We start from the raw sequence: 16826 nt of genomic DNA on the forward strand, positions 1-16826 counted from the left end.
AGTGATGTGAAAACACCTGGCCAATCAGAGTGTGGAAGTCCGTGAATAAAGGGGCGGGGCTCTTTCCCCAGTGTTTTCTGTTTATGATGAGCTCCGTGCTGATGTCAGCCTGCGTTCTCCTGCTGGTATGGAAGGATTAAAGCTGTCCCCCTGAGCTCTGGAGGATTCCCCGTCCCAGCCTCACCGGCCCCGGGCAGCTGCGTCAGCGCTCCGCCCCGACACACTTCCCCCCGTTCTCGTATTTTAATTTAATTTAATTTTTTTGTGTTTGTTTTATTTACTTTTATTATTATTATTATTTTATCATTCTTGGAGCTTCTTAGCGTTCACTGATGGTTCGAGGTGAATCCCGCCCCCTCTGACCCACAGAAGACCCAGATCCTGCGCTTCCCGGTGAGTAACAACTCCAACACGCAGACTGAAGTTTGTTTGAGTGACAGCTGAGTTCTGGGGCACCGACTGTCAAACATGACATTGTATTTATTAGCAGCTTCTCGCGGTCACATTTAGCCCTCCCCAACAATAAAATACAAAGAAAAGTATGAGGTTGTTCTTTGCTACATTTATTATAATATTAAAATATTTAGTCTAATGTCAAACTGAATAGTCAAAATAAATACTTAAAACCAACTCTTAACTGTAAATAAATATGACCTCTAAAAGTGGGAATTTAAAGGTGCAGTATGTAAGAATATAGCGAGAATTTTAGAGTGAGAAAATCCCAAAAGAGTCGGTCATTTTGGAAGGAAGATTATACTTCATACTGTAGGCCTGTGCAGAGCAGCTCTGTGGGATTCAGCACCTCTTCAACCTCAGCCTGGCCCAGGAGAAGGTTCCAGTCCTGTGGAAGACATCCTGCCTTGTTCCAGTTCCAAAGAAAACTCGCCCATCAGTCAATGACGACTACAGACCGGTTGCCCTGACATCCCACATCATGAAGGTCCTGGAGAGACTCCTGTTGGTCCACCTGAATAAGCAAACCAGAACATATCAGGACCTGCTGCAGTTTGCTTATCACCACGGAGTTGGAGTTGAAGATGCCATCATCCAGCTGCTTCAACCAACCCACTGTCATCTGGACAAAGCAGGCAGCACTGTGAGGGTCATGTTCTTTGATTTCTTCAGTGCATTTAACACAATCCAGCCTGATGTACTTTGCCAGAAACTCCAGAAGACACAGGTGGGGGCCTCAACTATCGCCTGGATTAAAGACTACCTGACAAACAGACCACAGTTTGTGAGGCTGAAGAACTGCACATCAAACCAGGCGATCAGTAACATTGGAGCACCACAGGGCGCTGTACTCTCACCATGCCTTTTCACCCTGTACACCTCAGACTTCCAGTACCAATCAGAGACCTGTCATCTACAGAAATACTCAGATGACTCTGCAGTAGTCGGGTGTATCAGAGATGGACAGGAAGCTGAGTACAGAGAGCTGGTGGAGCGCTTTGTGGCATGGTGTGGAAACAATCATCTGACCTTGAACGTGGACAAAACAAAGGAGATGATTTTAGACTTCAGAAGAAACAGGGTGGAGTCAAACACTGTTTCCATCATGGGAGAAGAAGTGGAGGTGGTTGAGGAATACAAATACCTTGGAGTTCACCTGGACAACAGACTGGACTGGAGAAAGAACAGCGAAGCCGTTTACAAGAAGGGACACAGCAGACTGCACTTCTTGAGGACACTTAGGTCCTTCAATGTCTGTAGCAAGATGCTGCAGATCTTCTACAAGTCTGTTGTTGAGAGTGTAATCTCTTCAGCCATCGTCTGTTGGGGTAGTAGCATCAGAAGCAGGGACCTGAAAAGGCTCAACAGCCTAATAAAAAAGGCTGGTTCTGTTCTGGGGACGACTGTGGAACCGCTGGAGGAGATGATGCAAAGAAGGATTCTCCAGAGAATCAAGAAAATGATGGACAACCCTGAGCATCCTCTTCACAAGACTGTCCAACAACGGAAGAGTGTCTTCAGTCAGAGGCTTCTTCAGTTTGGCTGCAACACTGACCGCTACTGGAGATCCTTCCTGCCAACAGCCATTGTAATATACAACAACTCTTTGATGACTTGATTATTATTATTATTCTTAGCTACTACAGCAATCAATTTCCCTCTGGGATTAATAAAGTATTTTTGAATTGAATTGAATGTTCAGCCTGCATGAGAAACTCAGAGAAACCAATCATTTTAAAAAAAGCATAAGTAATAAATAGTTTCTAGTGAACCTGCTCTTAAATAAAATATATTGTTTTTTCAGCTGAATACTCTCTCTCTGTGTGTGTGTGTGTGTGTGTAATGAAAATACCCCCCCCCCCCCCCCCCCCAACACACACACACACACACACACACACACCACACCCCTTCTGCATTAGCTTCTGGTAGAAAATCCATGGAAAAATGCTTGGTTCAGAAAAGCCTGACAGATCTATGTCACACCGTCACTTAACATTCTTGGACTCTCCCATCTTGTGTCATGAGGGGGACAGCTGCTGTTGGTTTATTGGCCAAACGGCAGAAATGGCAGAGAATATCTCAACTAGTAGAAGCTAACCATTAGCATTAGCAACTCCACCACACAGCAGAACATCAATGTGGCAAATCAAAAGAAGCCAGTGGTGGAGTCACATTGCTGTTAACCAGTCAGAGGCCAGATGTTCAAATATGAAGAAATAAGTCTCCAAATATTGCCATTTTCTGCCACTTTCTCCTCCGGCTGACTTCTACATCTTCAAACAGGTGCACCAGAGCTTATTTTCCCCAGAAAAGGACTTACAAGACATTTATTCCCACTAGAGACCAATGCAAAAACATTATAAAAGTTTACCTTTAGCTTCCAGGTGGTGTTTGTGCCACGTACTGGTAGAATTCAGAATAGCGCTTTGAGGTGCACCTGGTTTGTGTGGATGTTAAATTAGTGTACACACACACACACACACACACACACACACACACACACACACACACACACACACACACACACACACACACACACATTTAAAACCTGCTGCACCACTATTCCACACTGTTGTCACTTGGATTGTTTAACTTTGATCTTGGTTTCTGTTCTCACAGTAATCTGTTCTGAAATCTAAATCCGCCATCGCCAACGGCACGAGTCGAAGCACCGTTAGTGGGTCTTCAGTAAAAATCCAACTGCTAATGCTTTTGATCACCAGTAGGCATGAGACTAATCTTCCACCGACTTATCTCATGAGTGTTTAGCTGATGTGTGTGTGTGTGTGTGTGTGTGTGTGTGTGTGTGTGTGTGTGTGTGTGTGTGTGTGTGTGTGTGTGTGTGTGTGTGTGTGTGTGTGTGTGTGTGTGTGTGTGTGTGTGTGTGTGTGTGTGTACTTTTCTTTATATGTTTAAGTGGACACATTTTGTCGTAACCTGCGTGTGTGGACATTTCCAAATTGTGGGGACATTTTGCTGATCCACACATTGCGAAGCTCCCTAATACTTGGTTTTAGAGGTTTGCATATGTGTAGCAGCAAAAGAAGTCCCAGGAGAGCGGAGGAGTCCAAGACCTCACCTGACATATACAGTCATACACAGGCACAGTCACACAATCGCTTGTCCTTTTATCAAAACGTATTTTGAGCCTGAGAGGGTTAAGGTCAAGCAACATAAGAGCAAGCTCCTGCAACTCCCGTCGGGAAAAAGAAGAAGCCTTGCAAATGTCGTGAGACATTTTTGAAACTTCTGTTCAAATGGGTTAGGGTTAGGGTTACAACGTGTCTCCTCCAATGAGACACTTGTTTAAGTGCTAAGGAGGAGGTCCATTCTAGCGCCCTACTGCCTGATTTCAGGCTCTGTCGAGGGAGCCTAATGCTCTGTGGAATCCCTTGAAAGCCTCCCAGTGAAAGCCAAAGATGTTTGTGTCAGCTCCATTGAGATTAGTGGAAAGTGGCTCTTGAGATGGAAATTCCTACTAATTGGCAGTGTGACTGCAGATTGACCCATTTATTCTCTCATATAGGAGGGGTCTGTGTGTCAGGGTGATACACTGGCATCAATGAACTGCTTGTTTCCCCAGAAAGCTGCTCAGGGAGAACCAGAATTGGCTCTAAAACTGATAGTTTCCTCTTTTTCAATTACCTTTGTGTGCCTGTTTGCAGAGATAATAAAAACTATGCTTCGGGGTGGTCTGGAACCACTGAGACTGGTGGTCCCATGTACTTGTGACTGATGCTCACTGCAAATGGTCAAATGATGATATGTGATTTGCTGGTGTCCCAGTTTGCTGTAGATCAGAAAGGGGTTGATTGGCACTGCACTGCAAACATATTATAGTTTGTTATGCTTTTATAAAATAGATAAAACTGATCAGAGTTATAGACATGTACATCTATTGGTCACTTTAATAGGTACATCGCTCCAGCTGTGGGTTAGTACAAAGTAGTGTTGCCAAAAAAATCAATACCTAGATATAAATCGATACTAAAAGTGGTATCTAAATTAGATATTCCATCCCTGTGGTATCGATATTATGGACTATTATACACAGCCTTCTTCAAGTACACCGACACGCACGACAGCCAGATGCCGTAAAGCAGCCTCCGCCTCCCAGACAAACAGAAGAAGAAGACGCCGCATGGCTAATTGCAATTTCCCACGCGAGTTGTCTCCGATCCAAGTTTTGTCTGCCAAATAAATAAACAAAAACATAAACAGCGAATTTGGGAGGCGCTTCACAGCCCAACTTAATTAGCATACCAAGTCCGACACGTAGTTGTACAGTTGTGGTCAGAAGTTTACATACATTTATAAAAAATATAATATAATGGCTCCACTGAGTGTCCCGTTATTTCTAAAACTCTGATTTTTCTCTGATAGAGTGATTGGAACAGATACTTCTTTGTCACAAAACACATTCATGAAGTTCGGTTCTTTAATGTCTTTATTATGGGTTAACAACAGAGAAAAGTGATCACATTTGCTGGGTCACAAATATACATACAGCAGTGCTAATACTTGGTTACATGTCCCTTAGCCATTTTCACTTCAATTAGGCGCTTTTGGTAGCCATCCACAAGCTTCTGGTTGAATCTTTGACCACTCCTCTTGACAGAATTGGTGAAGTTCAGTTAAATTTGATGGCTTTCTGACATGGACTTGTTTCTTCAGCACTGTCCACATGTTTTCAGTGGGGTTTAAGTCAGGACTTTGGGAAGGCCATTCTAAAACCCTTATTCTAGCCTGATTTAGCCATTCCTTTACCACTTTTGATGTGTGTTTGGGGTCATTGTCCTGTTGGAACACCCAACTGCGCCCAAGACCCAACCTTCGTGCTGATGATTTTAGGTTATGTTGAAGAATGTGAAGGTAATCCTCCTTCTTCATTATCCCATTTACTCTCTGTAAAGCACCAGTTCCATTGGCAGCAAAACAGCCCCACAGTATAATATTCCCACCACCATGCTTGACTTTAGGCATGGTGTTCTTGGGGTTAAAGGCCTCACCTTTTCTCCTCCAAACATATTGCTGGGCATTGTGGCCAAAAAGCTCGATTTTTGTTTCGTCTGACCACAGAACTTTCCTCCAGAAGGTCTTATCTTTGTCCATGTGATCAGCAGCAAACTTCAGTCGAGCCTTAAGGTGCCGCTTTTGGAGCAAGGGCTTCCTTCTTGCACGGCAGCCTCTCAGTCCATGGAGATGCAAAACACGTTTGACTGTGGACAATGACACCTGTGTTCCAGCAGCTTCTAATTCTTGGCAGATCTGCTTTTTGGTGATTCTTGGTTCACTCTTTACCCTCCTGACCAGTTTTCTCTCAGCAGCAGGTGATAGCTTGCGTTTTCTTCCTGATCTTGGCAGTGATGAAACAGTGCCATGCACCTTATACTTACAAACAATTGTTTGCACTGTTGCTCTTGGGACCTGCAGCTGCTTTGAAATGGCCCCAAGTGACTTTCCTGACTTGTTCAAGTCAATAATTGGCTTTTTCAGATCCATGCTGGGCTCCTTTGACTTTCCCATTGTAGCGTTTGTGGGCGTTTGTATCCAATGAGCCCTATTTACCTGGCCTAAGAGAAGTCACCAGCTGTAGTCACTCATAATCACTCACAAGAAGTTAAGAGGCCATGCTATGAAGCTCAGTTCACTGACACGTTTCTAAGTCACCAAAATTGCTAGTTCATGTTGCTGTATGTATATTTGTGACCCAGCAAATGTGATCACTTTTCTCTGTTAACCCATAATAAAGACATTAAAGAACCAAACTTCATGAATGTGTTTTGTGACAAAGAAGTATCTGTTCCAATCACTCTATCAGAGAAAAATCAGAGTTTTAGAAATAACGGGACACTCAGTGGAGCCATTATACTATATTTTTTACAAGTGTATGTAAACTTCTGACCACAACTGTATATTCACGCTTATGTGCTTAAAGGAAACTCCCGTTTATTGCAACCCGGACTTATTTTCTAGCATGCAGTACGTTTGTTTACTCATGCTGACAGCTTTGGTGCTACTTGGATTCCCTGGGGTATTTAGATCCATCGGCGAATCGCCGTCAGTGTATATCCGTATAACGGGTGCGGACGGGCACCCATGGTGCAGCCTTGAAATAAGACATTACCTGCACCAAAACATCTCAATGTCGAAAGGTTTTGTTAGGAATCATTAACGTGATTCCCCTGTTCGTTTGGAGCGGGTCTGGGATTTCTAGGCGTAAACAGACTAGCCACGGCTAATCTAACCGGCGCTTTTAATGACGTCACTGCCGTGCACCAATCAGTTTTTATTAAGATTACCGGTAGATGTACCTTTGTCCTACTGTGGAGAAATTCGTTTTCTCCCTTTATTGACCAACAGAGTTGTTCAAAAGTACAGAACAAAACATATGGCGTTACATCTTATGACAAAAATGCACCTTAAACAGAGTTTAAGCAGCAAAACATCACTCTGCAAATAGTGTATATATAGTGAGACAATTCATGATTTAAAGTGTTAACTTTCGCCAGCTTTTGTATGCACGTTTTAAAAATGCTGATACTTGAAAGGTTTAAGCACTTTATACACTTAATTCTTAACATTTCATTTTTGCAATATAAATTGAGGAATGTTATTTTTTGAATAAACTTGTTCAATAAATTGGTGTTTTTAAATAGTATCGAAATCGAGCATCGAGTTTTTTTCAAGTATCGAATCGAGTTTGAAATGTTGGTATCATGACAACCCTAGTACAAAGGGCTTATCAGATGACAGCAACTCAGTGCATGTAGTTATGTAGATACGGTGAAGATGACTTGCTGAAGTTTAAACAGAGCAGATACCTGTGAAAGAGACGAAGTGAGATTTAAGGGTCATTTACTGTGATCTGGTTGCTGGTGCCAGATGGGCTGGTCTGGTCTGCTGGGATTTGAACCCATAAACATCACTAGGGTAAACGGACAGTGGGACAACAGCAGCTCAGATAAGACTTGTTGCTACCATGGCCTGCAAATCACCAGAAGTGAACCAGACTGCAAAACGGTTTGCAGCCTTCATGGGTCGGTCTGAATTTGGTGTCAACAGCATGATGGCATCATCTGGTCTGCATATTTCCACTTGTCTCCATGCGTTCAGCCAGGCTTCTCCCTAGCTCTGGAGTGCACACTGATTTTTTTCTGTACTTTATATTTATTGTTCAGTGCACACAGAAATGTGCCTTGAAATAAAATGTATCATTATTATAATGACAGCAAGAAGAAGACCTCCGGTAGTTCTGAAGACAGGGGATGGTCCCTCCTGATAGGTGAACCTAAAGTGTGTCTGGTGAGGGTAAAAGAAATGCTTTTTTAATGACCAGGAATGTAAACGAGGTTGATCTGGCGGTTACTTGCAGTGTATTGTTTTATTTACTGACATTATTTAACTTACCCTCTTAGATTGTGAGGGTTTAAACAGCAAAAACATGGCAGCTATCTGATGCCTTCATTAGTTCTCCTGTAGCTTGCCCAGCAGATGTTCCCTGAGAGCAAAGCAGGATCACGTTAGTGGAAGGGGGACATGAGATTTACGATCCCTTCCTGCTGACTGAAGCTTTTTAATTTTTTATGTTGCAGATACTAAACGTCTGTCACTCTGGCCCAGATTTGGTGCTAAGTAGTGTCCAGCTTCATACACGGGGAATATGGTTAGGCTTGGGAATGCTACTGCCACCTGTTTCCTTTTTCCTTCCGATCTCAAACCACACCCATTCGGATTCTGTTTCTTGCTAAGTACACCTCAGTGGCCTAGTTTGGTGTCACTTCCACATTTCCCCACACCACAGGAGGGATGTGTAGAAACAGTTCCATCCACAACGTTGTTCACTGCATCCTGTTCAGATAGCCGAGTTGTAAGGAGCAGAACGCCCGGACAAATCCTCCAGCTCTCAATCACAGGCCCTTGTGCTCTCTGAATGGAGTATCCAATGGAGGGTTGATACACACAAATAGAAGAGGGCTTGTTTTCTCCCAGGATCCCTGGCCACTTCCTGTCCCTTTGCTCTGGGAATGGGCCAGGGTGACACAGGCCACCATACTCCGCTCAATCCACCCACTGTTGCCCGAGTGGAAAAGCGATCCTACTCAGCCCTGATTCCTGTTCCTCCGTGCACATTTGGTGTGACAGGAAAAGCGTTTTTGGCATTTAGAAAGATGCCTCTGTGTGTGGCTTTGTGTAGGCACAGCTGTGTGTTTGAAACGTGTGGCTCTCCTTTCTCCAACAGTCACTGCAGAGTCAGTCCAATTGCACCAGTCCCAGATGAGAAAATGTGCAAAACTTCCCAAAGAAGTGAGGTGGGAAAGTAATTTTCACAGAGTGACACCCCTGTTTATCGGACTTACGCTTAATGTAACATAAAAACATAACTTAAAGAGCAAGTCACCCCCAAATCAACTATTTTTTTCTGATAAACTATATAAATGCGTGTCTAATCGTGCTGCAGACACGTGTAGTCAATAGTTTTGCACTTTAGTGCATTTTTGTTAAAATTTAAATTTTCTGCCTGAAACTGTCAGTGTTGTGCCGTTGTCAGGTAAAAACTCTTCACTGCATTTGAATTTAAATCTGCCATCGCTATTGGCTAAGAGGTATGCTATGATGTAAACTGGTACATTATGATGTCACAATGTTGTGAGTGTGTGTATTTGTTAGTGGCTCCACCCTCTCGGTCTGCTAGGCAACAGCATTTGTTGCATTTTTCAAACATGAAGTGGGAGTGAAGTACGCTTCTTGTAAGGGGTGACTTGCTCTTTAAGGGTTGGGTATGTCCACTGGCTTTAATTTTCAGTACAGTGAAAACACACACACACACACACACACACACACACACGCATGCATGAATTATATTTGGATATAACAGTAAATACACACACAGAATGAAGTTAGATGACAGCAGATTTAAATCATCAGTGAAAAATCTTGTTAAAAACTTTGTGTTGCTCAGTTTGTTTTCTTTTTTCCGGAGGCGGGCCGTACGATTGCTGAATTCCGTAAAAAATTCTAGCTTATTCCCAAATAAACGTCTATAGAATCAAAGGCGATTGTGTGATGAAAACACAATCTGGACAATTCTATAATTTTCTCTTGAGTCTGCTTCAAACCCACAGCTGAACGAGGAAACTGTGTCCGAGCTGCACACATTGGGTGAAGGGGACAGGAAGCCATGACCGGAGTAGACGGGAACATCTGGAACGTTCTCGTTAAAAAAACCATACGCAGAAAATAAGTCATCTGTGCTGATGATGAGTCAGAACTAGAAAATACATGAACGTGAAACCTCTAATTCCTCTGAGACATGAATCTGAGACTGTTGAACGAACAAGAGAAAATCACAACATTGTTAATTACAAGCTCATGTGGTATTTTTATGTGTTTAAAAACAAGTTTCCCGTCCTCTCAAACTGACCCCCACATGTTCCATCCATCATCGATCTTTTAGATGGTTGTTAAAAAATAAACATAAATCAAAGATTGTAAAATCGCTGCATGTGTTGAAAGAATAGACGAAAGATATTATATCTTAAATCCAATGAATGAAAAATTAAAAGAAGAAATCAGCTGTTAAAGGAATGTAGTACATTTAATACACTGTTTAAAAACGTGAAACTGGTTCTTCCTCAACGTTCTCATGATGTCAGTTACCAGCATAAATGAGAGCGCCCCGTGCATTAATTAATGATGAGCTGCGTCCATGCATGATGAGTAAGGAGTGAGTACGTGCGTGTTTGATGTTTGTCATGTTGTAGTAAAGAGCGCGTTGGTTACATCCAAGCCGTGTCCTCTGGTATATCACCTGTGTGCCATGTTCATTGAACCCAGCAGCTCTCTGCTCCGCACTGATTGCCTCTCGGTCAGGGTGTTGCGCAGCGCTTCACCGTCTTGCCAACATTTATTTGAATATTGAAATCAGGAACCTGAGAACAAAGGGATCGCTTGAGGAGATGGAGGAAATCAGTGCAGCGTCTGGGGCCTTGCTTCCAGTCTGTTATGGAAATGCCGCAGCAGGAAGCTGCTAGCCCGGCCTGCCAGACTCGTCCTCTGTGGGCGTCTGGTAACTCACAGGCAGAGAGGCACATGAGGGGCGGGACTAGGCAGCTCAAAAATAACCAATCCGAAAAAAGAGGGAAATGCCGACTGTAGCGCGCGACGCTGTCGTTTTTTTTTTAGCTGTAGTAAAAAAAAGGCGTCTGGCAACGGCGAAAACATCTTTTATTCTTTTAGAAGAAATGCTTTTAGTGCTTCTACCTGTTGTGGTTTTAAAGACATTTAAGTCATTTAGAACAGAGGAAAGAGCTGCAGCGAACTCCGCCGCTGTCTTCGTTGTTTACGAGAAACTGAGCGTCGCTGTGTGTGACGTCTGCGACGTTGTAGTTTTAGAGCTGTAGTCAAAAATGGCGTCTGGCAAACATCTTTCTTTAGAATAAAGGCTTTTAGCGCTTCTACTTGTGGTTTTAAAGACGTGTCCAAGTCATTTAGAACAGAGGAAAGAGCCGCCGAGAACTCCGCTTCAGCCACCATGTTTATGACAAACTCGGCGTTGAGGTGTGTGACGTACGCTGCTCAGCGCTGATTGGCTCGGTTAGAATTCTCAGGGGGCGGGGTTGTTTGAATAGGAGAGTTCTCAGAGCCTTTCTCTGTGCAGAGTTAAACAGAGGAGGAGTCTGGCAGGCCAGGCTAGGAAGCTGCTATGTTCTGGTGATGAAGCCTGACAGGAACATGTTTTAACATTTACTGTTTGAACAAGCTGGACCTTTAATGTTGGAATTAAGGGAAAAACAGGAAGTTATTTCCCAAAAATTTAAAGTATTTATTCATAGTTTAGCCTCATCTTTCAGTTTCTGCAGAGAAAGCAAAAGTATGGATGTTGCAGGTTCCTAAACAGAAAATACATAAACTTATATGTATTGTATATAATATATTTTTATTCATTTTAGATTATATAAGAATATGTTGGTGGAGAATGTAAAGTTAAATTTTAAATGTCTTTAAAGCTGTAAAATAAACTTTTTTTTTTTGCATTTTTTTTCCTTACTTTACCAGAAAATATCCGAAATGTGACTTTAAAACCAAGGTAGGTACCGCTACACCCCTACTTATTACTGAACTGATGCTTAACCCTCGGAAGCACTGCCCCCTTCTCTCCTAATGCTCTTTCTTTAGCAAAGACGATCTTTAGTTTATGACTAGGTGAAAGGCAGTCAGATTTGGGAGTGCTAGTGACAACACAACACCCTCCACATGCCTGTAACTCTGTGTTGACAATAAACAGCTGGCAGGAATGCTCGAGTAACCATAGCATGTGTCTGGATCTCAGCGCCGCCGCCTCTCACCCAACAGACAGCAGAGGGATGTTTTGTGGTTGGTGCAATGTGTGGCCCGGGGGAAGCCTGCACATGTGATCATCGCGGATGGATGGTGTCTCCACCTGCAGCTGGTGCATTCCTGCTTCAGGCAGCTTGAGCAACAGCGTGGTTTAAACTCGCCTCATCCTCAGGTCTGCATTCCACAGCACTGCCTGCAATAAGTCCCCTAACAAGCCCTCCTGGTTCACCTCCTCGTGTGTACATGGTGGATTCCTCCAACTTGTAAATATGCATATATTAACCCCCCAGATGGTGGATTAGGTGTTGGACTTGAGAGTTGCAGGGATTCCTCTGCCCGCCAGCCTGTGCAGATGAGAAGCTAAATGATAAACGTCCTAGAAAAGCTCCAGCTTAATAAGGCACGAGGCAAGCGGGAGTCTTTGTGGAATTAAGTAGATCAAATGCTGCCTCTTTGAAATGTGAAGAGAAGGGGTGAAGTGAAGGGCTTGCTATGCAGAGTTTACCGTAGACATTACGGCTTATGAAAAGGAACCTACAGAATAAAACTTGAGTGTTAAAGTTAGAGGAGACTCAAAGCACCGTACTTTTTGGACTTTGCCATTTCCATTCTGGAAGGTTCTCCTCTCCCCACAGAGAACACTCCAGGTTACCTTCCTGGTTAAGGCCTTTCTTCCCAGATTGCTCAGTTTAGATGATCATCCAGCTCTGGGAAAATTACTGGTGGTTTGAAAATTCTTCTACTTGCACACATTCAAGGTGTGAATGTGTGTGTGTGAAAGGGCCTTTCTTAAGGGGGGGTAGGACGCTAGAAGCCGCAGTATAAATACAGTCTAGGGGTGGGGACTGATAGGTTTCCATCAATATTAATGGCATTGTCGATTCTGTCTATCGATCCAGTTCCCTAATCAATTCCACAGAAGTTAAACAGGAAGTAAAAACTAATTGTGCACGGCTCCTGCTTTATGAGTTTCTTTCTGATAAATGATCAGTTGTACCTTTATCGTTAGGAAATGTATATTTCCAAATGTTCTCCTTTATGCTCCCGGTGAAGGCAGAGTCATCTTCTTGTTCGGTGCGGTGTTGCTGTAGCTTTAGTAGAGTGGGAAAAATCTCACCAAAGGTCAGACTTTTGTCGCTGGAGTCTGCTAGTGTGGAGGTGTGTACACAAGGCTAATGACGCTAACATGATAAACAGTGTTAGCTGATTAGTTACCTGCAGTACTAACAAGAGAGGATGTGTGAATGTCACCGCTGCTGCGGCGTTGAAATTTACTAGTCCGGAGTGGGTCAGAACACGTCACTAACTTTAAGTTATCATGTATTTTGTGCCCAAAGGCTTTTGTATGTTCTCAAAGGGGCATTATGGAAGTGTGACAGCCAAAACATGTATAGAAATAATAAATGTCTTCTTCATACATTCTCCTGCAATGCCCTGGTCCTGTAGAATGAGCCCTGGCATTTTTACTGTGATTGCCTGTTTTTCTGTAAAATCACAGAAAAAGAGAGATGCTCGGGTCGAGCAGGCTGCTTCATGCGCGTTCACGCTCAGGCATCGCCCTCCGAACCGTTCTTAAATGGTACAGATACAAGAGATGTCACTGGCACGTTAGCTCGCCTAGGAAGACGTCGGACATTCGTGCAGAAGACCCGGGTTTGATTCTGGGTGTGAACATAGTTTATTTAGAGTTTCTTTTTTACATTAATGGTATATTTTTTTTACAGTAAGCTGCCCAAATTTTTATTTGAGACTCGCCGAACGGCATTGAATTCACAGATAAAAAAGATGTGGGTTCAACTTTCATTTTGGAACAATTTTTCAAGAGCATGCAGGAGGACTGACCCATCTTAAACCTTTGTCAGCTGTGCTGAAGAGAAAGGTACAGAACCACATTATTTAATTAATTAGCTGTGCGTTTTCCTGCCCTCTGTCCTCTGGGCCCCACACACACACGGAGCTGACTGTCTCAGCTGTTATTTTCGTTAAGGAGTGTGCACGTACAGCATGAGCTCCTCGTGCACGAGCCTACTACTGAAGCTGCCGTTACGCTTTTGGCCTGAGGGGGCAATCGCGAGCATAAAAATTCAAAACTCCTGTAGCGTAATGGTTGTTGGCTCTTTTATGAAAGATGAACCGTTCTACATAATAATCTGGAATATTAATTTTAACAAATTAATAACCAAACTTTATAGAGATGAGAAGACTCAAAGGTTGTTTTCATCGATAAACTGACGATCATATCCGTTTGTCTGTGTTTCAGTTCAATGAAAAGGCAAGTTTAAATTTTAAGAGATTTATTTCTTCAATTTAAACTAATGATTTGAAATGACATTCATAGGAAAAAAAATCAACATTGGCAACCTTGTTGGACAATCTTTAACCGTTGATATTTTAAGCTTGCACAAATAGACCTTGTGTTGGATGTGCTAAAATTGAGAATGGTGGAATTATGAATGCGTGCACGTATGTGTGAGATTGCTCCAGGGAGAGAAAATGTGAATCTGAGTGAAAATGATGTTTTGCAATTAAACTTTAGTTCTTATTAGAAAACCAGCATCAGAACGCTATCTGGTCGTGTTCTGCCTCACCGCACGTAGGACCCTCTTTTAGATCCGGACCTCGGAGGATGTGTTATCCAGATGACACCTTGGCTGACAGAGAAGACGAAGGTGTGCGACGGTCCAGTCCAGAGTTGACCTCGGTACACGTTGCTGAAGCGTTCGGCAGATGCGCTTTCTCAAGTTTAAATTAACTCAGAAATCAAAAGACTCTGGGACGAGTCTGCGTTAGCTGGTTGCATTTCAGCTATTCTGTCTGGCTTGACAGAAATAGCGTGGAGGGAGAACCGGAGCCGGCAGGGCTCCTTTCCCCGTGGCGTTTGTTCTGCACTTCCGCTCTCTTCCATTCTAACTCTCGTTCTGACCCTTACCGAAACCACTTCTCTTCCCAAAGCAAACTTGTTGTACGTCAGAGCAAATGTGTTTTGAAGTTACTGTGGGTCCGGACCTGTATAAGCAGGTGTGAAGGTCACTGCTAAACATCTTCAAAAACATTATTTAATTAAGTATACTGATTCATTATAGTTCATTATGATTACCCAAAGCATAATAATCATTCATTTGATTAAAATACATTTATAATGAGCAAAGTGATCAAATGATTATTTAACATTAATAAAATAAAGGAAGCTTAAGACTCTGTTTTATTATGACTAGACTGTGTGTGAAGTCCTTCTTCTGGAGAGCAGGTGTTTGGATGTTGTGGAGTCCTTCAGACTTGCTTGCGGCTTAGGTCTTAATCTGTGGGTGAAGGTGCTGCGTGACCCAGCTTTGACCCAGCCGGGCAAATACGACCTTTGTCACAGAAACCCATACTTCCTCACGTTACACTCCATAAAGTCCCTTTAATGCTTCCTCCCTTGATGAAATATCTACTTAGCAATTATTGCAAGTTGCCCTGTTGTCATGCTTTCTTGTAAAGCGTTTGTGCCGCTTAGACGCCATGTTTCCTGGTTCCGTAAGCTATGCAACGTGCGCGGTGATGTCATTTGTACCGACTGGAATTGATAAGAGGAATCATTTTCAAAAGTGTCAAACGATTCCTAGGAATTGAAACGATGAGAACCGGTTTTTGATTCCCAACCCCAATACAGACCATTAATCATTTTAAGAATGATGAAGTTCACTGTGCGGCCTTTAAAGCAACAGAAGTCATTCTTTACCCAGATTTGTGTCTTTTATTTGATATGCCTAGTTAATTCCATCAACTGTGAATAAAATAAAACAGTAAATAATTCATTTAGTTTCATTTTTAACATGTCAGAAAGAATCATTAGAGAATTACCTTTTACTTCCTCTCCTTTCTATGTATTTTAAAGTTTTTTATTTTATTTAGAGCACGTGACGATTCCACTCACATGACCAAATTTGCTAAGAAGACAAAATGAAGAAAAGGATCGGATGCTCTTGGAAGAGTAAATCCCATCCATAACACAACCCTAAATGTTACTGATTGTGTAGTGAAGCATGCCTAGTATTCTAGTATTCTTGGTGTTAAAGCAGCTCTGGGTTTGCTACAAAGGCCACATTTCACAGATAAAAACCGTTAGAGTGAGATGGTCTTCATACAGCTGAAGGAGCTTAAATGCAAAGCAGGAAGTTAGAAGAACTCCTCTTAATAAGAAATACACATGCTTAATTATAAAATGGTTATTACAGGTGGATGTGCTGGAGTTTATTTATAGAGGTGACTCAAACCGTACTGGATCTTCTTGGAGTTACAGTAGCTATGCCGACTGTCCTGTCTGACGCCTTGTCTGGCACACCCAGGCTGACAGTGTGGAGACGAGGATCTACAAACCCGTGAGAGTAGTTTTGATCTTACAGATTTCTTCTTTTTTGACACCTTAAAACTCTGGTCTGTAGTGTGGTGAATCAAAGAGATCCGCTCCTGCTCTCCCTCCCCTTCTGGAAGGAGCTGAAAGCCACGCTTCATACCATGCATGTGCAGGGGAAGCATGGCAGAGTCGACAGAGGAAGGTAAGAATGTAGTCAAGGTTGAACGCTTCACTAATTACTTGGCTCCAAAAGATAAAATCCCTTTTTGTTCCCTATACCTCCCGCGAGATGACTCTCTGAAGGGTAGTCTGGCTCAGCCTTAGTGATAGGAAGAGGAGCAGACTTTGGGAGTAGAGCTGCTGCTCCTCGACTTTCAGAGACAGCTGAGGTGGTTCACGAGTTTGGTTAGGTTGTCTTCTAGATGCCTCCCAGAGGACATGCTTTTGGCACGTCCTGTCGGCTGGGGATGCCTGGGTCAACACGGAACACATTGGGATCCTGCTGGTGGAGCTGGTGGATTTCACTAGGGAGAGTAAAATCTGGACTTCTCTATAGGTCTGTTGCCCCCCAACCAAGACTCCGATGACAAGGTACAGCAAGTTTTCCGGTCTGTGGAATAGCAAAGTGACCTTAGACCATCACACCACAACCAATTTGACTCTGATGCTGCTATTCTGAAGTGCAGTGTTAGGTTTA

The 16826-nt window shown here is 43.0% G+C and overlaps 1 protein-coding gene across 2 annotated transcripts in view; it reads left to right on the top strand.

Annotated features, from left to right (window-relative positions):
* Window positions 1–204: 204 nt before the first annotated feature.
* src (v-src avian sarcoma (Schmidt-Ruppin A-2) viral oncogene homolog) overlaps window positions 205–16826 on the top strand; it is a 51516-nt gene continuing 34894 nt past the window's right edge. For both annotated transcript variants that reach the window (XM_054745682.2, XM_015967172.3), the window contains exon 1: window positions 205–393. The gene's annotated coding sequence lies outside the window, so the exon portion shown is untranslated. The remainder of the gene's footprint in view (window positions 394–16826) is intronic.

This window comes from Nothobranchius furzeri, chromosome 15, assembly GCF_043380555.1.
Source record: "Nothobranchius furzeri strain GRZ-AD chromosome 15, NfurGRZ-RIMD1, whole genome shotgun sequence".
In the NCBI taxonomy this organism is placed as follows: domain Eukaryota; kingdom Metazoa; phylum Chordata; class Actinopteri; order Cyprinodontiformes; family Nothobranchiidae; genus Nothobranchius; species Nothobranchius furzeri.